The sequence below is a fragment of the Schistocerca serialis genome, chromosome 4 (assembly GCF_023864345.2).
Source record: "Schistocerca serialis cubense isolate TAMUIC-IGC-003099 chromosome 4, iqSchSeri2.2, whole genome shotgun sequence".
In the NCBI taxonomy this organism is placed as follows: Eukaryota; Metazoa; Arthropoda; class Insecta; order Orthoptera; family Acrididae; genus Schistocerca; species Schistocerca serialis.
Window position 1 is genome coordinate 471,023,140 of NC_064641.1, and position 18,900 is coordinate 471,042,039.

Sequence of the window (18,900 nt, forward strand, 5' to 3'; positions counted from 1 at the left end):
AGTGTTTTGTCTGGAATGTGGCACTCTATGGAGCAGAAATATGGGCACTGGGACAGGAGGATGAAAAAGGGCTAGAAGCATTTGAGATATCAATATGGATGGGATTGAAGAGCCTTAGTATGACGGAAAGAATGGGGAGCGGAAGAAAGGGTTGATGAGAGGAATAGACTGCTGCAGGTTGCTAACAGATACTTTGGAGGACTAGCTTGTGGGAGAAGATTGAGACGAAGGAGGGGATACAAGATGGTAGACTACATAAAGGGAAGCTGAAATTACACGGACCTAAAGAGCATGGCCGAAGACTAAAGAGCGTGGATAATTACATGTGAAAACCTGTCTTTGGACGGAACACTAATGATGACGATGAGTTCGAAAGACGTTAAAGCGAACAGGGATCTAGCTCTAGGAGCGGTAATCTTTGGTGAGAAATGGCCAGCTAGATAGCAGCCTTCCTTTTGCGGTGACGTCAAGAGGAGATACGAAGTTGAGAGGCGGTACAGGGAAACAGCACGCAGTGCCGAATATGGTGTCGCTGCAGCCCCGCTGCAAACTTGAACGCCTGCAGGGCGCGGTGCAGGTTTGATGTTTCAGCCCCTTGTTGGAGTTACGGTAAAGTAAGTACACAAGTCAGGCATCTTTTTCGGATGAATGGATGTCCACGATAAGTGTGATGGCATATCTCAATTTGTGTCAGATATGAGAAATAATTTCTCTGTAACAAATTTTCGATTTACAATTTAATGTTCGGCTTCTAGATGTCACGTCTATTGGTAATGGCACGTCTCATGTCTTGGTCACTGGTGAAGCAAGTTCGTAAGAGGCTGACTGTCTCTAGAAATTTCCGTCACTGCTGTTGCGGCTCAAGGACGCTATTCTTCAGTAATGTTTCTGAAGTGGTGCGGTCTGTTAATTCCTCTGGCCACTATGATGAAAGTGTACGGAGAATATTTCACCAAGCTATCGGATGCTCATTAGAGTACGGTTCCGTACATGATTCACTTGCCTGCATTGTATTCTACAGTCTGTTACGTAAGAGCGTGGTCGGCATTAAACGTAGATGGTAAAAGGTACCGCCTTAGTTCTTTCACAGCCAAATAGAGGGAACCTTCATGCAGTTTCCGTAAAGTTTACTTTGACTTTTTGACTGAGGTGTGCAAGAAGAGACATGATTGAAGTGCATTGTCAAAGTAATCCGCATTTCTAACCAATTTATAGCGCGTTACTTTTGTACAAATGACTTGATTTCTTCATATATTCAGACGTAGCGCATGACTCATTTTCGAATCTTTGGGGTGGTCAGAGAGAAACACCATCTCAGAACGAGACACGTACACTGCACTCACGTCTCCTCTTGTATACCTCAGTCACGAATTCAAAGTAAAAGAGTGCTTTATGGACATCGTATAAAGGATAAAGGTTCCCTCTATTGGGTTATGAAAGAACTAGGCGATATCTCTTACCTTCTGTGTGTAATGGTGACCACGCTTTTACTTAACAGACTGTTTATCACTTACAGCAAAACCTCTGAGTCATCCTTTAAGTCTCCTCTAAAAGATATGCACAGATAAGTAAAATTTAGTCATGCCGTAACTGTATACCTAATTAGTTACTTTTTATTAACAATTACTGCATTTATGTGACATTGTGGTAAACTACGAAAATCTTTATGAAGTATTTGAAAATTATTTCAATAAAGCTGTCTCGATCGCGTGAATGTTGTGTATTTCGTTTGGTGGCAGGTTTCGATCTTTTATAAGACCATCAGTAGTAGACCATGTTTTACTCTTTGGTGACAGCAGGAGCCGATGGCGAGTGGAGACTCTCTGGAGCCAGTGTTCCACACGCTTTCAGAGCGGCCTGCTCCACGCCACGGACTCCTGCTGCCTCCAAGGAGTAGAAGATGGTCTGGAGATGGTCTTATAAAAGACCGAAACCGATCACCAAACGAAATATGCAATATTTTTGCGATCGAGACAGTTTTATCGAAATAGTCCTAATATTATTTTACCAGTCGCTGTTTTTAGTTAGGACAATGTTGCAGATAATTTTTATGAAATGTCTATAAGTAATTTTGACTGTGAAGTCCCTGGGAGAAAACATTAGTCACAGCTTTAAAAGAGCACGCTAGTCAGCACGGAGTGCCGTAAATGGTGCAGAACTGGTACAAGGGGGTCATATGACCCTCCACTGCATATTTAAATACTGGCAGTGAATTTTTGTGTACGTGACAATCGGCTGTATGAAATCAGCGCTATGACATGGTCCGACGAAGATGGCAGAAGGGAGCTGCCACGTTTGGCCTGCCCGTGCCGACACAGTGAGTGAAGTTGTCCGATTTCTTGCTGTATGAACACGGACTGTCCAAAGTGTCTAAAAGTAACGGTTTACCACTCGCAGTCATCCTATCCGGAGTTGGAACAGTGGTCAAGATCGTAACAGACAGGAATCGGCGGCGTGTGTCATGACTCGTCGATGACAATCGCTTTCAGTCTCCACAGAAAAAATTTGCTGACAAAGAATGTAAGTCCATGCGAACCTGTTTACGCACTGACATTGCTAAAGGATCTGAATGCAACGGACATATGTCGTCGGGTGCCTCGCAAAGGTCCATTGCGCATACTGGCATATAAAGCTGCACGTTTTCAACTTCACCAAACAACAGAAAAACTGGAGAAGAGCTGACTGAAGGCATGTAGTGTGGTCGTGATTTTACCTGTTTCCAAATGATACACAGTATTGGCTTCTCTGACGGCTCAGTGAAGCGTTTAACCCGCACTGTGTAAAGGGCGTATGTCAGGCCGCAGGTGACTGTGTGATGTTTCTGGGGTGCTTTTCGTACCTGAACTGGGACCTACCCTTTCAGATTAGCGTACATATAACCCATATTTGATCTTCATGATGGGTATGCTGTGGACTCTCCCGTCTTCCACGATGACAACTACCATATCCACAGGGTAGAACGCCTACGTTCCTGGTTTGACGAACACTCAGGCACCCTGTCGCACTCGACTGCCCCGGAAACCGCCAGACCTGGATCTGTAACTATATGTAACAGCAGGTGATACGTGACAATAAACATTCGCTTAATTTGATAGTTCGACGGGATCTGACACTTAATGACATGTTTCACGTGGATATGATATACCTGACTTAACTTGTGACCGAGCGAGGTGGCGCAGTGGCTAGACACTGGACTCGCATTCGGAAGGACGACGGTTCAATCCCGCGTCCGGCCATCCTGATTTAGGTTTTCCGTGATTTCCCTAAATCACTCCAGGCAAATGCCGGGATGGTTCCTCTGAAAGGGCACGGCCGACTTCCTTCCCCATCCTTCCCTAATCCGATGAGACCGATGACCACGCTGTCTGGTCTCCTTCCCCAAACCAACCAACCAACCAAATTAACTTGTGGACTCTTTTCCTCACGAAATTGAGGCCATTATCACGGCCAGAGGCGGTGTTACATGGTATCAGCATGATATCTCTGAGAGGTGACAGAATTGTTCCCCGTACGATACAACCAAATTATGCACTCACATATTTCATCAAAATCAGTTCGCGACAGTTGACTAGTAAGTTACTAAAGCCGCGTTCTCGCGCTCCATCCGTAAATAACATGTGCGACTGAGTTGTTTGCATATAGGGAGCCCCAGCCACAAAATTCGATAAAATACAATACTTTTTCCGCCTTGGCTGCTATGTAATCACTGTCACCTATACCACAGGATAAGCTGATTTCGGTATGTGCCATTTTCAAGGGCTACTCCTACCGTTTTAATTTTACTCCATCGTCCTTTGTGGTTGTCTACATATGCGCATCTATCATTTGAATATATAACCGTTACCTTAGTAATCTCGAGTGACAATGGCGTTCCATACTCGTCAGTGATTTAAAATAACGATGTTCTCGCTCGAATCTATTTCGACAACGGTTATACAGGATGGTCAGAACAACCTGAAAAACTTATAAGGGTGTTGCAGGATAACTTGGGAAGAGAAATAATTGTTCCAAAAATATTTCGATACGTTGGGCCATCTCCGATTTAATTAAGTTTGAAGTTACCCAATCAGGTCGTTGCGCCCGCAAATTCTATCTGTCTGCCAGAGACAGTGTCGCCAATAGTGTTCGTTTGTCTTCCTCGAACCGGACAAATGTAGCTTTTGCTCGACTAGCTTAAATTTATCACATACGAAAAGGAATCGCTTTAACTGGTATTTACCATCTGAACAAGTGATACCCCACGAACTTACAGATGTTAGTGCACTACCGAATTTTAACGCGTGCAAATGCTTGAATCTGTGCGCGAAACTGCTTGATTAGTTAACTTCGGTGCTAATTCAACTGGAAATGGCGCAACGAATCTTTTTTTTTTGTTTACAATTATTTCCCAGCGCAACCTACTCTCCAACACCCTTACAAGTTTTTCATTCTATCTCCGAATACCTAGTAGAATTGAGTGTCGGCCGAAGATTTATATACACCACCGAAGGATGACGGTAAAGTTGCGATGATAGAGTAGCTTTTGAAAATGACGCATGGCCAAAATCGGCTGAGGAGTATAATAGTGGTTGTATAACAGCCAAAGCGGAGACTAGAGTATTGTCTTTTAATGCATGCGTAGTTTGTCTCCAGAGAAACGGACTGATGCTGCCGATCTGTATGCTTACTACATGTAGCGGTGGCCGCCTTCAAAGTAGGACGAACTTGGGTCTACAAATATATGTATCTGTTTCTTCCACTGCTCAGAATACGTCTGATTGCCACTTTATGTGAGGCTGTGCAGAGCTTCCTTCGTTTTTGCCTTTTGGTAGAGCGCAAGAGCGGGCCTTTATCAAACGGCTCGTTCATAGCCAATTAATCGGTCGAGCAAGCTGAAACTTGTCCCAACCTAACGACAGCGTTCAAGGTCCAAAACCAGCCGCACACTAATACTCCACGACAAGCAGTTCGTTTGCAATGCGAGCAGTCTTTTTTTTATGTCAGAGTTCGTTTACTTATGACAGACTCTAAAATTGCTGGTGATTGGTTGGTACTGCTAAAGTAATTATTGTAATTACGAAGAAGATTAATAACCAGAATATTAAATAACATTTTGAGGCGCTGTAGCTGTATACCTAGTTAGTTAATTTTAATGACGTTCTGTCTGGTAGAATGGAGTGAACTGTATTTGTCTAATAGTCGTAAATCACACACAAACCACTTTTACAGATTTTAGATGACTATATATTGAAAAAAAGAATGAAAGACAGGAATTTAACGGAAGCATGACCAGAAATTATGAAAATTTCGTAGTTGGATTTTTCTTACATTTCTCTATAAAGTGACGTATATATCATGTATTATTTCTATATTTTCTAAAAATATGATGAAATAGATTTTTCGCCATATTTTCCTATAGAAAATCTGTCAGTTATCCTCTTCAGTAATTTCACAAATAACGTACTGTGGAACGTGTTCCTACAGTTGGGTAACATGGCACTGGAGGTAGTTGTTTCCATTTCAGACGACAGATCTGAAGAATAACGTTATATCTTTGTTGTAGCTTCGTGAATTATGTGGTTAATTCAGTGCAAACATGTCATCTTTCAGTAATTGAGTTTTTAAAACGTAGATGTATCCAAGGAGGCACTAAAGTAACAGAATAACGACAGTTTCTTGTAATAATGCTAACAATGATCTTTGGAGTAGTGATATTGTATGTGAGGATACAAGATAGCGCCGGCCTCTATGACCGAGCGGTTCTAGGCGCTTCAGTCTGAAACCGCACGACCGCTACTGTCGCAGGTTCGAATCCTGTCTCGGGCATGGATGTGTGTGATGTCCTTAGGTTAGTTCGGTTTAAGTAGTTCTATGTTCTAGGGGACTGATGACCTCAGCTGTTAAGTCCCGTAGTGCTCAGAACCATTTGATACACGATACTTCCTGAATCTGAAGACCCGAATACTTTCATCCTGATTTTGTGTACGACCGTGATTCATATCATCGATATCTCATAATCAGTCATATCTTTAAAAATTTCCTCGAAGACAGAGTTTGGTAGACTATGGTTATGAGTAAAAGCATACTCTCATTCTTAATATCTGTTGTATTCGCACGAAGTGCAAGGCACCTTTGGATATAACCTACGGATATCTTCATGATCTATAGACACTGTATATTATACATTCTTCCCTTTGGCTTATATGATGCTATTACCATATACAACGACAGCAAAATGTTATTAACTGACACGTACCCAAGAAAATACATCATCAGTGCTACGTCATTCATAGCCAATGAGAATTCGTGGAGTTTTGTTTGGAAACACCAAGCTTTGGAGAGGCAAGATAAAGGACGAAAGGTACCAAAGGAATATATAAATGAAGAGTTGTTTAGTGACAGAAAATCCTTTCTAACGGATGGTACTTCGTTAAGCTGTTGTTGAAATTTCAACCGCTCTTTTCCTGTGATGTGTTTCTTTCTGTTTCTTTTGCCACGTAAGGAATATACTGAAGTGAACTATATGAGAAAAAAAAACTTTTGTGTGTTTACGCAGAATATCAGTTTACACGTTTTGTCATCACCTTTTCATAACGTGTCAAAAATAGATCATTACCAACAAAATTTGGTTATGTGTAAATTGAAGGGGGTTCACTGCTAATAGCTTCAGCGGGACATTAAGCGGAATCAGCGATTCGAACCCGGGATGTCCTGCATACTGCACCACGCATTCATATAATAGAATTTGGTTGAAAAGTCATTTTAATTTTTGCAGCTGTAAAAATGTTATCTCAAGAACAATTAACATACATTACGGTGGAGTTCCATGGTGTTGATCCCAAACGAGCCACCACACTCATTTTAGTGGTAAGAGACTCGATGGGAATTTTCAGGTCCTCATCGGCAGGAAAATATTACACTTATTCGTCTCATGGCTGAGCTCGACTGCTGTCCCCGTTTAAGTGGTACCCCGCTACTTAAGAGCCCAGAGGCGGTGCACGGATACGGCAGTTTCTCAGAGCGGCAACTCTAGCTATGCAGACATTCCATAACACTATACACAAAAAATTCATATTGAAAGTGCATTGTTTCGTTTTCATAGACAGTGAAAGAAAAAAGAAAAATATTACACAACTGTTAAAAGATTAGTTCGTCGCTGGTCGGTAGCATAACTTCATAATTATAAACTAAAAGCAATTATTGATGTTCTATGATGTTAATTTATTCTGATAACACGTTCTTGGCTTGCAAGGCCGTCACGAAACAATTACTGATTACTGTCGTCGAAGAGGATGTAGTACTGGTGAACAGCATTGAAAGGGATATTGAAACCTTCCCGTCTCCTCTATACCTCTCTTGTTTTTACGCAATAACCGTCTCCTCTATATCTCTTTTGTTATGCAACCTTCCCATTTACAATAAACTATGAAACATTCCCTTAGGATTTCTACCTCTTGCTCAATAATAACAAATGAAATCTTCCCTTTGAAATTTATTCTTTTTCTCAATCTTCGCATACAAATTTAATTGCTGCTTATTAAAAGTGATTTTCTGATTATTTCGACGAAACATAGAATGTGTCGTCGTCGTGGCCCTCAGTCGTTATCTGCAATAACCCAAAACTGTTCCTTACCTTTTTTACTGTTACTGGCTCAAATGGCTCTGAGCACTATGGGACTCAACATCTTAGGTCATAAGTCCTCTAGAACTTAGAACTACTCAAACCTAACTAACCTAAGGACAGCACACGCACCCATGCCCGAGGCAGGATTCGAACCTGCGACCGTAGCAGTCCCGCGGTTCCGGACTGCAGCGCCAGAACCGCTAGACCACCGCGGCCGGCAAACTACTGTTTCTGGATCGCCTTCTGACAGCTACATCGAACTGCGACATGAATATACTTACTCTGGTTTACTATACTCTATTAACTGCTGGTGGGCTGTCATAATAAGTGGCTGTATTTATTACCAAAGCTGACGTTATTCTTTAATAGCAAAGCTGACTTTATTCTTTAATTAATTTGACTGAAGTTGCGTAATTCATAGTTACACTTTTTCTTGACAACAATAAAATTTTTGCAAAGTCTTATGTTGATGGTTTTTGGGATGGATTATAATCAGTAACGCAACATTGCTGGCAAAAATTAATTATATTCTGAAAGAAATGATTTTACAAACGTTCAAATGGGACTTACTTTTTACAATAATCTTACAACTAGCAATGCGCAAACATACCTTCAGTAGTCTTGAGTTTCTCAAAAAATTAATTCAATAACATTAGTTCCTCTTATTATAATAGTTCGCTGATGTCTCTGTACATCCGTTTATAATCTCTTGTAAATCATAGCTAGTGGCTGGCAGGCACACCGCTCCTCTCAACCTCTTGCTTCAGACCTGCTACCGACTCGGGTCACTTCTCGCTTACTACTGACTTCCTACGAACGCTAAAGTGCGGTCTCTCCTGCCAACAATGCTTTCTGGTGCAGACAATCCCTGCTACCATTACAAAATGTATCAATGCGCGGTCTTTCCCACTCTTTTCTTAAAATGTATCCATACGCGGTCTCTCCCGCCCTTTTAAAAATTATATCAATTTGTGGTCTCTCTTGTCAACAATACTTTGGTGCAGACATTCCCTGCTACCACAATTATTTCCAACATGACAAATATTAATTATTCCTACTTAATCCTATTAATAAAATATAAACGTCTTTCATAAATTGTGATTTGACAATAGACAATAGAAATAAACACGTCTTACAATATTACACGGGATTATGAGGTGCAAACATAAAATAAGAGTTATCTTTGACAGTATAATAGTAACGTAACTGGAAATGTTAAAGCTACAGAGTAAAGAAATGTAAGGAAATGTAAACCAGAGGTAGTGTGTGTGTGTGTGTGTGTGTGTGTGTGTGTGTGTGTGGGTGTGTGTGTGTGTGTGTGTGTGTGTGTGTGTGTGTGTGGGTGGGTGGGTGCGTGAGGATGAGGCGGAAGATGGTTCAAATGGCTCTGAGCACTATGCGACTTAACTTCTGAGGTCATCAGTCGCCTAGAACTTAGAACTAATTAAACCTAACAAACCTAAGGGCATCACACACATCTATGCCCGAGGCAGGATTCGAACCTGCGTCCGTAGCGGTCGATCGGTTCCAGACTGCAGCGCCCAGAACCGCACGGCCACTCCGGCCGGCGAGGCGGAAGAGAAGGACAGCATGAGGAAATTATTACACCCAATAAAAGAGAAGAAACGCATGTTGTGAAACAACAGAATAGCGTATTTAATAATTTCAATTAAATGAACAATCTCGCTAGAAATATACTACACTGCACTACACAATTAAAGGGTCACTTTTTTTTAAAACCCCTGATATTCTTCATTGCGACGGATAAGTTAGAAATTTGGTTCGAAGGTGCCTATATCCTTCCTCTGTAGTAGACACTGTCGCACTCCCCTATGCTTATGCCACAGAAGGGCGTGAAATGGGAGGGCTGTATAGGCATTAAATACTCTTTCACGTTCAAATTTCGTCAAATGGTTTTGAACGGAGCCTAGTTGTTCACCCCATATACCAGAACAAAAATTGCGCTTGCGCTCCACTCCAAAGGAGTCAGATTATTTCAATGGTATTCCAGCCCCACAATGTGCTTAAAAAGTGGTTGAATCGCCTGGGGGAGCGGGGGGGGGGGGGGGGGTGTCAGCAGCAGTGCCTAAGGTAATCAAGAACGTCATTCTGTTGCACATCGCACTGCAAAATGTTTGTTTTTGACCACGAAACTTTTTTTAAATTAACACCGCAGTGGAAGGGGTCATTTCAGTAACACCATCAGTGTCACCTGCTTGACTCTGAGTGGCGGTGTGTCTGGAAGGTCTTCTTTGGCTATTCTTAGAAAAAGCGCGTGGTTTCTACACTGAACGTCGCGGTTCTGACCTTCATTGTAGAGGCGTCAAGAGAAGGAGTGAGATGTGGGCAAGTGTGTGATGGTCTCCACGTTGCGTGACACGTCCATGGTGGCATTGGCCAGAATTGAGGTGAAATTTGATACCAAGTTACACTATTAGCCCGCCTTACACTTCACATGAACTTCTGAGCTCTGGTTATTTTTCCGCATGTGTCGATACCTTGCTGTCTGAAGCGTCGCCGAGTCGGAGGGCGACGTCGCAGGGCAGAGGAAGGTTGTAGGCACCGGTCGAACTTGTGTATTGCGCTTGAGAAAGTGACTGGGTTTCGAAAAAGTTACTCTTTCATTGTGTTGCTCAGTGTCAATGTAAGACAAGATTATTTGAGAGTCGCTCTATAAAGTATCACATATGGAGAGTGAAGATGGCATTTACTTTGCCTTTGCGTTTCACTAGCTACGTTTAATACCTTTTTCAATGTTTTTCACTAGTACAGTATCCTCTATTATGATTATGGTGAATTATAGGCTGATGATGTGTTTGCAAATCAACCCGCCAGGGTAGCCAAGCGCACTGAAGCGCTGCTTCCTGGACTCGGATAGGCGCGTCGGTCCCGGATCGTATCCGCCCGACGGATTAACGACGAGGGCCGATGTGCCGGCCAGCCTGGATGTGGTTTTTAGGCGGTTTTCCACATCCCGATAGGTGAATACTGGGGCGGTCCGCCTCAGTTACACGCGTCGCAGACATTTGAAACACGTCTGCACTATTTCACGATTTACACTAGACGCAGAAAGTTGGGGTACACTGATTCCGTCCTGGGGGTACGGGGTGGCGGTAGAAGGGCATCCGGTCATCCATAACACTAACACTGCAAAATCCGTTGTAACCACGCCGACCCTGAGATCGCTGCGGGACTATGGCGAAAGCGAAAGAAATAAAGAAAGAAAGAAAGATTACAAATCGGAAACCTGTTAAAGGAATAAACTGATACTGTATAGCGTCCACAACTTAGCGCTTTTCGTTTACAGTGTAGAGAATTCAGTGGCAGTTTACAAATGTTTACTTACTGCCCTCTAAAGTTGTTTGTGCTTTGACTTTAATAGTAACAGTATGGATTGTACGTCTCGAGCGAGAACAGGAGAAGTGTCTATGATACTCAAGTGTGCAGATCAGCTGCCCATCAGGCTCCGGACTATCAGCACACGCCGGTACGTTGTCAGCTGCTAAGCTGCCCACCGCACAGGTGCCTCGTGCGCGGCTCCCGGTATGTGCTGCGTCGTGCAGTGCCGTGCCGATAGCGCTCCCTGCTGCCATTGACTAAAATCAGTATCATGCCTTCACGTTTTCCTTGTCTGTACCATGATAAAAGTAACTGATCACTGAACTTGATCTATTACCTTACAACGGCCTGCGGCAGACCGGTTTAACGCAAATAAAAATAGCAGCACAAAAAAAGGATTGATGTAAAGTAATGAAATTTCGGGAATGTATTTGTCTAAGTAAGAAATTTAAGTGATTAACTTTGCAAGATCACAGGTTAATGTAAGCGTGAGATAAGCCACTGCAATTGTGAAATGCTGGTACATTAATAACGGGTGTAACCGCCACAATGTTGAATGTAAACATGCTAATGTCCCTACTTTGTATTGTACAGGTGCCGGATTTGAGTTTGTCAGTGCTGGGGCGATTAATGCTGTTTGTGGCTGACGCTGGAGTTATCAGACGATGTGCCATACGTGCTCGATTGGAGACAAAAATGGGTCTGAGCACTATGGGACTTCTAAGGTCATCAGTCCCGTAGAATTTAGAACTACTTAAACCTAACTAACCTAAGGACATCACACACATCCATGCCCGAGGCAGAATTCGAATCTGCGACCGTAGCGGTCGCGCGGTTCCAGACTGTAGAACCTAGAACCGCTCGGCCACGCCGGCCGGCGATTGGAGACAAATCTGGTGATCGTGAAGACCAAGCCAACATGTCGACTACCTATAGAGTATTTGGGTTGCAACAGCGGTATGAGGACGGGCGTTGTCCTGTTGGCAAACACCCCCTGGAACAGTGTTCAGCACAAGAGGTCGAATCAACAGGCTGACGTACTAATTCGCTGTCTCAGTGCGTGTCATAATCACCAGAGTGCTCCTACTGTCATACGTAAGATCACCCCCCCCCCCCCCAGACTGTAACTCCAGGTGTAGGTCCAGTGTGTCCAGCACACAACAGGTTGGTTGCAGACCACGAACTGGCCGCCTTCTAACCAACACACGGCCGTCACTGGCACCGGGGCAGAACCAGATTTTATCAGAAAACACAACACGCCTCCGCCCTGCCCGCCAGTGAGCTGTCGTTTGACACCACTGAAGCCGCAAATGGCCGTGGAATGCACGCTACAGGGCGTCTGGCTCGGAGCTGTCCTTGAAGTAACCGCTTTGCAACAGTTTTTTATGTCACTATGGTGCCAATTGCTGCTCAAATTGTTGCTACAGATGCGGTACCATGTGCCAGAGACGTACGCCGAACACCGTATGATCTTCTCTGTCGGCAATGTCACATGGTCCTCTGGAGTCCTTTCTTCTTGCGACCGCACATTTACCGGCAAGCTTGTACAGTGGGTACATTCCTGCCAAGTCTTTCTGCAGTGTCGCAGAAGGAACACCCAGCTTCTCGTAGCCCTATTTACACGACCTCGTTCAAACTCAGTGACGTGTTGGTAATAGCGTCTTTGTCGCCTCAAAGATATTCTTGACTAACACGAAATCAGCACGTCCAATCTGAAAAGATAACTAACGCTCAAAACCGTTACAGCGTGTATTTGAAGCAAACCTGATTTGAACAGATCATTTTTCAGATGTCGAAGCACGCCTACCAACATTCGTTTACGTCGCAGAAATCCTTCTTGGTCTTGAGATTATTTTCGATCATTGTATTTGATGCCTTTAAATTCTATTCTTCCTTGCTGTCTTGCAAATATCGACACTGATGGAAACAAGAAACTTAAATCAAGTGCCTTCCAGCAAGGTAGCGAAGAAGAGCGATTGGCTTGAGAAGATCACAACCAGTCGCAGTTGTTTTGACAGCGAAGGCCCTAAAGAGAAAGAGAAAAATTTGGAACAGGAATTAAAGTTCGGAGAGCACATACAAAATTTTCAACGTTTGCTGATGACGCTGTAATTGTGTGACACACTGCAAAGGACATGGAGTATCAGTTGAACACGATGGAAAGTGCGTTGGAAAGATGCACCGAAAACGAGCGAAGTGGTGTGTGCTCGAGTTAAAGAAACCGATTTTGAAAGAATTGGATTAGCAAATGAGACACTAAAAGTGCTAGATCAGTTTTGCTATTTGGACAGCAAAATGACTGAATATGGGCGAGCTAGAGGGGATATAATATGCGGACTGGAACTGTCAAGAAAATAATTTCTGAAGAAAGAACTGGTTTGACATCTAAGGTACGCTAAAAGTTAAGAAGTCTTTTTCTGTGGGTATTTGTCTGCATTGTAGTTTTGTACGGCAGTGAAACGTGGACAATTTACAGTAGGGACAATAAGAGAAAATAAGCTTTCGAAACGTGGTGCTACAGAAAAATACTGAAGATTATATGTGTATGGCTGGCTCTGAGCACTATGCGACTTAACTTCTGAGGTCATCAGTCGCCTAGAACTTAGAACTAATTAAACCTAACTAACCTAAGGACATCACACACATCCATGCCCGAGGCAGGATTCGAACCTGCGACCGTAGCGGTCACGCGGTTCCAGACTCAAGCGCCTAAACCGCACGGCCACACCGGACGGCATTATATGTGTAGATACAATAAGTAATGAGGAGGTACTGTAAATAATTGGGGAGAAAAGAAATGTATGGCACGACTTGTTCACAACCGTGGCATAGCGGAAGAGTTAATTTGGAAAGTAAGGAGGAGGATAGTGAAAGTATTAAAGGGAGACCACTCATTGACTGCAATAAGCAGCATCAAATGGATGTTGGCTGCGCCAATCGCTGACTGCAACAAGCAGTTTCAAATGGATATTAGCTGCAGACGTTATGCAGAGACGAAGAGTCTTGCACAGGATAGATTATCGTGGTGAGCTGTTTCAAACCAGTCTTCGCACTGAACACCACAACAACAAAATTTCTTACGGTGTCATAAGTAATTGTAGTTATGTAACACCTATTTACAGGTGAGTTACATGCAGTATTTTATGTTACTCTTTGAATTCTCCTACGTCACCATCTATGTTGTTATATTATGCCGTTTGATCATGATCCACAGCACCGCTGTCTGGCAATTCTTAGACTACGTTATCGATAGAGATGAAATTTGATATGCATATGAAACATATTTATAGACCGCTTACTCAGGAAGTAATCACAGAAGTTAAGAAAGAGATTGTAAGGAGATATTGTGAGCCAATTGCTCTCCAGATAAGATAACCTCCTCTACTGTTCTCAAAATAAACAGCAGTCAGCTGTTTTGCTTGTTTACAACCTGATTCACAATCAGATGCCACTTGACATTGCTTTGTGTTATTTCAAGGTATTCTTTGGATTTGTTCTCAGTGGCATTCCGAAGATGCTACTAATAAATTACATGAGAGTATCACTATTGACTGAACTACAACTAATTTCAACGAACATTGCTGACGACAGTTTGCACATTTCGACACACTAAGGTTAATTTAGTTTCTCATTATTATATTTACTATTATTATGAGTTACATAAAGAACGGCTGACATGTTAATCAAAAGGTGAATAACTATGGTCAAAATATGTGTTTGACCGATACTTCAAAATAATGTGACGTTCTTATTACTCTTCGATTCGGAAGTAATCTGTACCTTTTTCTAGAATCAGACGCAATCGGAAGCAATTGTCAGTCCTCAAAGTAAAAAGCGAATAATAGGTATGCTGAGGATCATGTCTGTTGACGAACTGTGTGCTTATTTGAACATGCTGACCGTTTTCCCTACAGGGAGGAGTCCGTTTCTTAATGCTGTTTTTGTCCTGAAATATTATTATGTAGTGAGTAATCCACAAAATGTCATAATTTATCTTATGTTCTTCTTTATATTTCCTTTTCAATTTGTATGACATCCAAGTGTCTCCATTCACTACATATTCCACTGCAAAAATAAGCATTTAAAACGGAAGAAGGCTGAACTTTGTTGTATATTCAGTAGGAAATATTTCATTAATGCGCTTACAATGCACACTACATTTATTAATAATTACAAGTATATTGTCGTAGTTGTATATATAACATATTATTGAGCCATTTTGATGTGTAGATGTTTCAAGTACATTTCAATGTTCACGGACGGAGGCACATTTTACAACTTTTCAAAACTTCACTATCATTTCATAATGTTTGCTTCTGTACTTCAAACATCAATAACTTATCGAAGATATAATGATGAAGCGGTAACTAGTTATAAGGCGCATCCAATTTGAAACCAGTTAACACTTCAGTTTATATGCACATGTACGTCTGTTGATCAAAGTGTAGCACTGAAGACCTCACTTATGTATGTTCTAAAATTTTACATTATAAATCAGATAATCTTTCAAGTTATATTAAACGGGCCTCTGATACACCTTACATCTATCCAGAAGTGTGTCAACGTACTGTATAACAAAAATATCAGTTGTATGCTTAGCTGAAGGTAGGGTAAGTACTACTATTGGGTTAGAGATAGGAAAGTCAGATTAATTTTTCTTTCAAATGATTTTATAATATCATCTAGTCTGTTACTGCAGCTTGCCTCCTCTGCCACCAACGTTTTTTTTTTTTTTTCACTATTTAAGCCACAGATAACGTTTGTTTCCATAGCGAGAGACACTAATATCGTAAAACTAAGGATAATAAAGGTATATGCCCATATTTCGCGTATACGGTGCCGGAAGGGCTATAGAAAAAAGTTAAACTTGTAATGGAACGGAGCACATATGCAAGGAGACAAAAAGTTAATTTAAATGTTGTGGTTGCGCTCAAAAATGTCATGGTGAATGCAGGAGTGGACAGATGAGTAGCGAGGCTAGCTGAGGATTTCAAGAGACACAGTAGCCCTCTGTGAAAGGATACATGGAATGCCAGCTCATGGATTTCGCCAAGGGGGCAGCGCCAGACGAAACCATTGATCGTTGTGAGATGGGAGTCAATCGTCCAGCTATCCTTGCGTGACTAAGAAGTAATCGAGGCCACTAAAAACTGAGCCAACGAATCACAGCCCTGCATTTAAACTGTGTGTGTTCTATCTAATATATAAAAATGTTTAAAAAATTCATGATATAAGGAAGAGCGCCGGTCACCCACCAATGAATCTAGAAAAATTAAACTTTTTCTCAAAACTGCAGTTACTGTAAAATGAGAGTAAGAGGTGAAGCATTGTGGTTGGAATTAACTACTGCTGATTCCCTGGTACAAACATTCGTTATGCGAGCTATTCTGGAGACGATACAGCTCTAAAATAAAATGTGTGCCGGACGGAGACTCGAACTAGGTACCATTGCCTTTTGCGGGCAAGTGCTCTACCATCTGAGCTACCCAAGCACGACTCACGCCCCGTCCTCACAGCTGTACTTCTGCCAGTACCTCGTCTCCTACTTTCCAAACAATCTGCCAGGAAGTTTCATATCAGCGCACACTCCGCTTCAGAGTGAAAACCTCATTTTGGAAAAATGTACTTCGTCCCGGGCACTCGTGAGCGGCGGGCGCGAAAGGCTTCTTCATCGACACTGGTGGATTGATTTGTTTATAACGATGCACACATTGGTGAAATGTTGTGTATGTGTTACTCTGCTCCACTCGCGTTGGTTTTCCCTATGCAGGGACAATTCGTGGTCCAGCCATTTCGTATAAATACGTAACGTGAAATATAAATAGTGCTTCCGAAAAAAATTGATCAAAAATATACTGTCGTTGGGATGTGACAGTTGTAATAAGAAACATTATTTTCCTAAGTTAGCTTTGTTTATTCGGGTTGAGAACATGGTGACTGCGTTGGGGCTTTGATTAGCTCTATGCAGGTACCACTTGCCTGGAAATGGTAGTGGCAGTAGATGTTTTAAAAATTTTCATTGAGACTTCGTTTTCCTCGTGGCAAGTTTGGATGCTGAACAGACCGCTCACAGTCACTCGTCTTTTGCTTGTGGTGCTGACCTGTTAATGTTCTCACAGTAAGCGTCTCTGAACAAAGGAAGTGTTCTGTGGACTTTGTTCAACCTCCTTGGCCACTAGGGCGCATCGGACGTGGGTACACACGGGGGGCTGCGCGAAGGCGCGACACTCTTGCTTGCTGGCGACTGAACCGCTAACACGCTCCTCTCCCACTCCTCCATGCCATCAGTCGCATTTTGGTCTTAGTGCTCATCTCTCCACTTCCCGAGGTGCCAATGTATACCCTTTTCCTGAAATAAACCACTTTGGGGGGTCAATTTTAGCAATCAATAATATTGTCATTTAATCGACCACATTGATCCGGCTGTCCACATCCTGACTGCTAATGGCACCTAGTACAGCTCCTGCTGATGTTATTGCACATGCAGCATGTAGTGTGTTGGGAGTGTACATTGGCGACAGGGCACACAGAACAAGGTATAGGTGCGGTCAATTGTGCTTCAGCGAAACAAAGCAGGTCTCGATCCGCTAGATTCCACAGGTTACGGATTCCGTTCTCAGAAGCACAATACGACAGCATATTAAGCAACTAAACCACAAGACTTACATCACAAAATTCGTTACAGGACATTTTGCACCCAACTATGAGCAGAATATGTAATTAGTAAAGTTGTGAAAACATGTGTTTGAAACAAACACTTCCGGCAAATCTTTTCCACCGCAACGCTACAATGAAATGAGAATGTAGTTACGCATAGTCCTGCGACGCGGTCCGTTAGCCCTACTGGCATTTGACCCCATAGACCACCAGGGAAGAGGTCTGGAAGAGCCGCTTCCTGCTCATTGACGGGCTACAGTTCCTCACTTTACCGATTTCCAAATATGTTTGATGGAATTCAGACCCATTGATCAGACTGATCAAGCCTTATGATGGATATCTTCACCTTCAAGAAATTCAAATAACAGGACAGCTCGATAACAGATAAGTATAATCGTCCCCGAAGAGGAAGTGTGGGCAATTGCAGTTATGTACCGTCGTCTATCTTGTTGCAGTACTTCATCTCTATACCTATCATAATATCAACTTAGATGCAAAGCACCGTGCGCCTTTCCATCACGATGCTTCATGAGTATCAACCCTGTTTCTTTCCACGATGTTCCTGCGATTGTGCTTGCTGATACTGTCCGTCCAGCTGAATCTGCAACGACAACTCATTTTCCAAACTGAAGCAGATTTTATCTATGAACAGCTCTTCTTTCCATCACTTCATTCATGGTCCAATCTTGATTTGCACGTATGGTCTCTGCGCTGCCTATGCTCACGTTAAACATTGTGCAGCCGTAACGTGCACGTTGATTGCCATGGTACGTAAAATAGTGTAAAACTGGACGTATATCCGTACTAACGGTGATATTGATATCAATTTTATGACAACTATGACTCCCACACTCATTTTCACGATGTGGGTAGTCTCTGTTTTAATATACAGAGATAGAAGGACCTGTATGGCATTTGCCATAAATGATTTTTATTCTTTTTTTTCTTTTTGTAAATATACTTGATAACGGTCTAAGGCCGAAATTGTGCAATGGTACAATGAATTAAGGAAAAACTGACACCTGTAGGCGGCATTGCATAATTTAAACAATAGAGAAGAATGCTTTCAGAGACAGGCTGTAGACTTAGAAGAAGAGGAAGAAGGAGAAGATGGTGATGATAATGATGAAGCTGATGATGATAATCTCGGTGGTAAAGATGATGACGGCGAAAAAAATTACACTATTTCTATGCAATCCTGTCTGACTATAGAGCCAACTATCTGGCCCAATACATGCTGGCAACAAGGGCCAGGCACTGGCAACAATATGTCAGTGCAAATGACAAACTTGTGGCTGAGA

General features: G+C 42.4%; 1 protein-coding gene across 2 annotated transcripts in view; it reads left to right on the top strand.

Annotated features, from left to right (window-relative positions):
* The window catches only part of LOC126475134 (BTB/POZ domain-containing protein 1-like), a 472,458-nt gene that overhangs the window by 295,901 nt on the left and 157,657 nt on the right, over window positions 1-18,900 (top strand). The window contains exon 1 of one of the 2 annotated variants that reach the window (XM_050102731.1): window positions 521-614. The exons of the other annotated variant lie outside the window; for it this stretch is intronic. The gene's annotated coding sequence lies outside the window, so the exon portion shown is untranslated. Of the gene's footprint in view, window positions 1-520; window positions 615-18,900 lie in introns of those variants that run through there. 2 annotated transcript variants of the gene reach the window in all.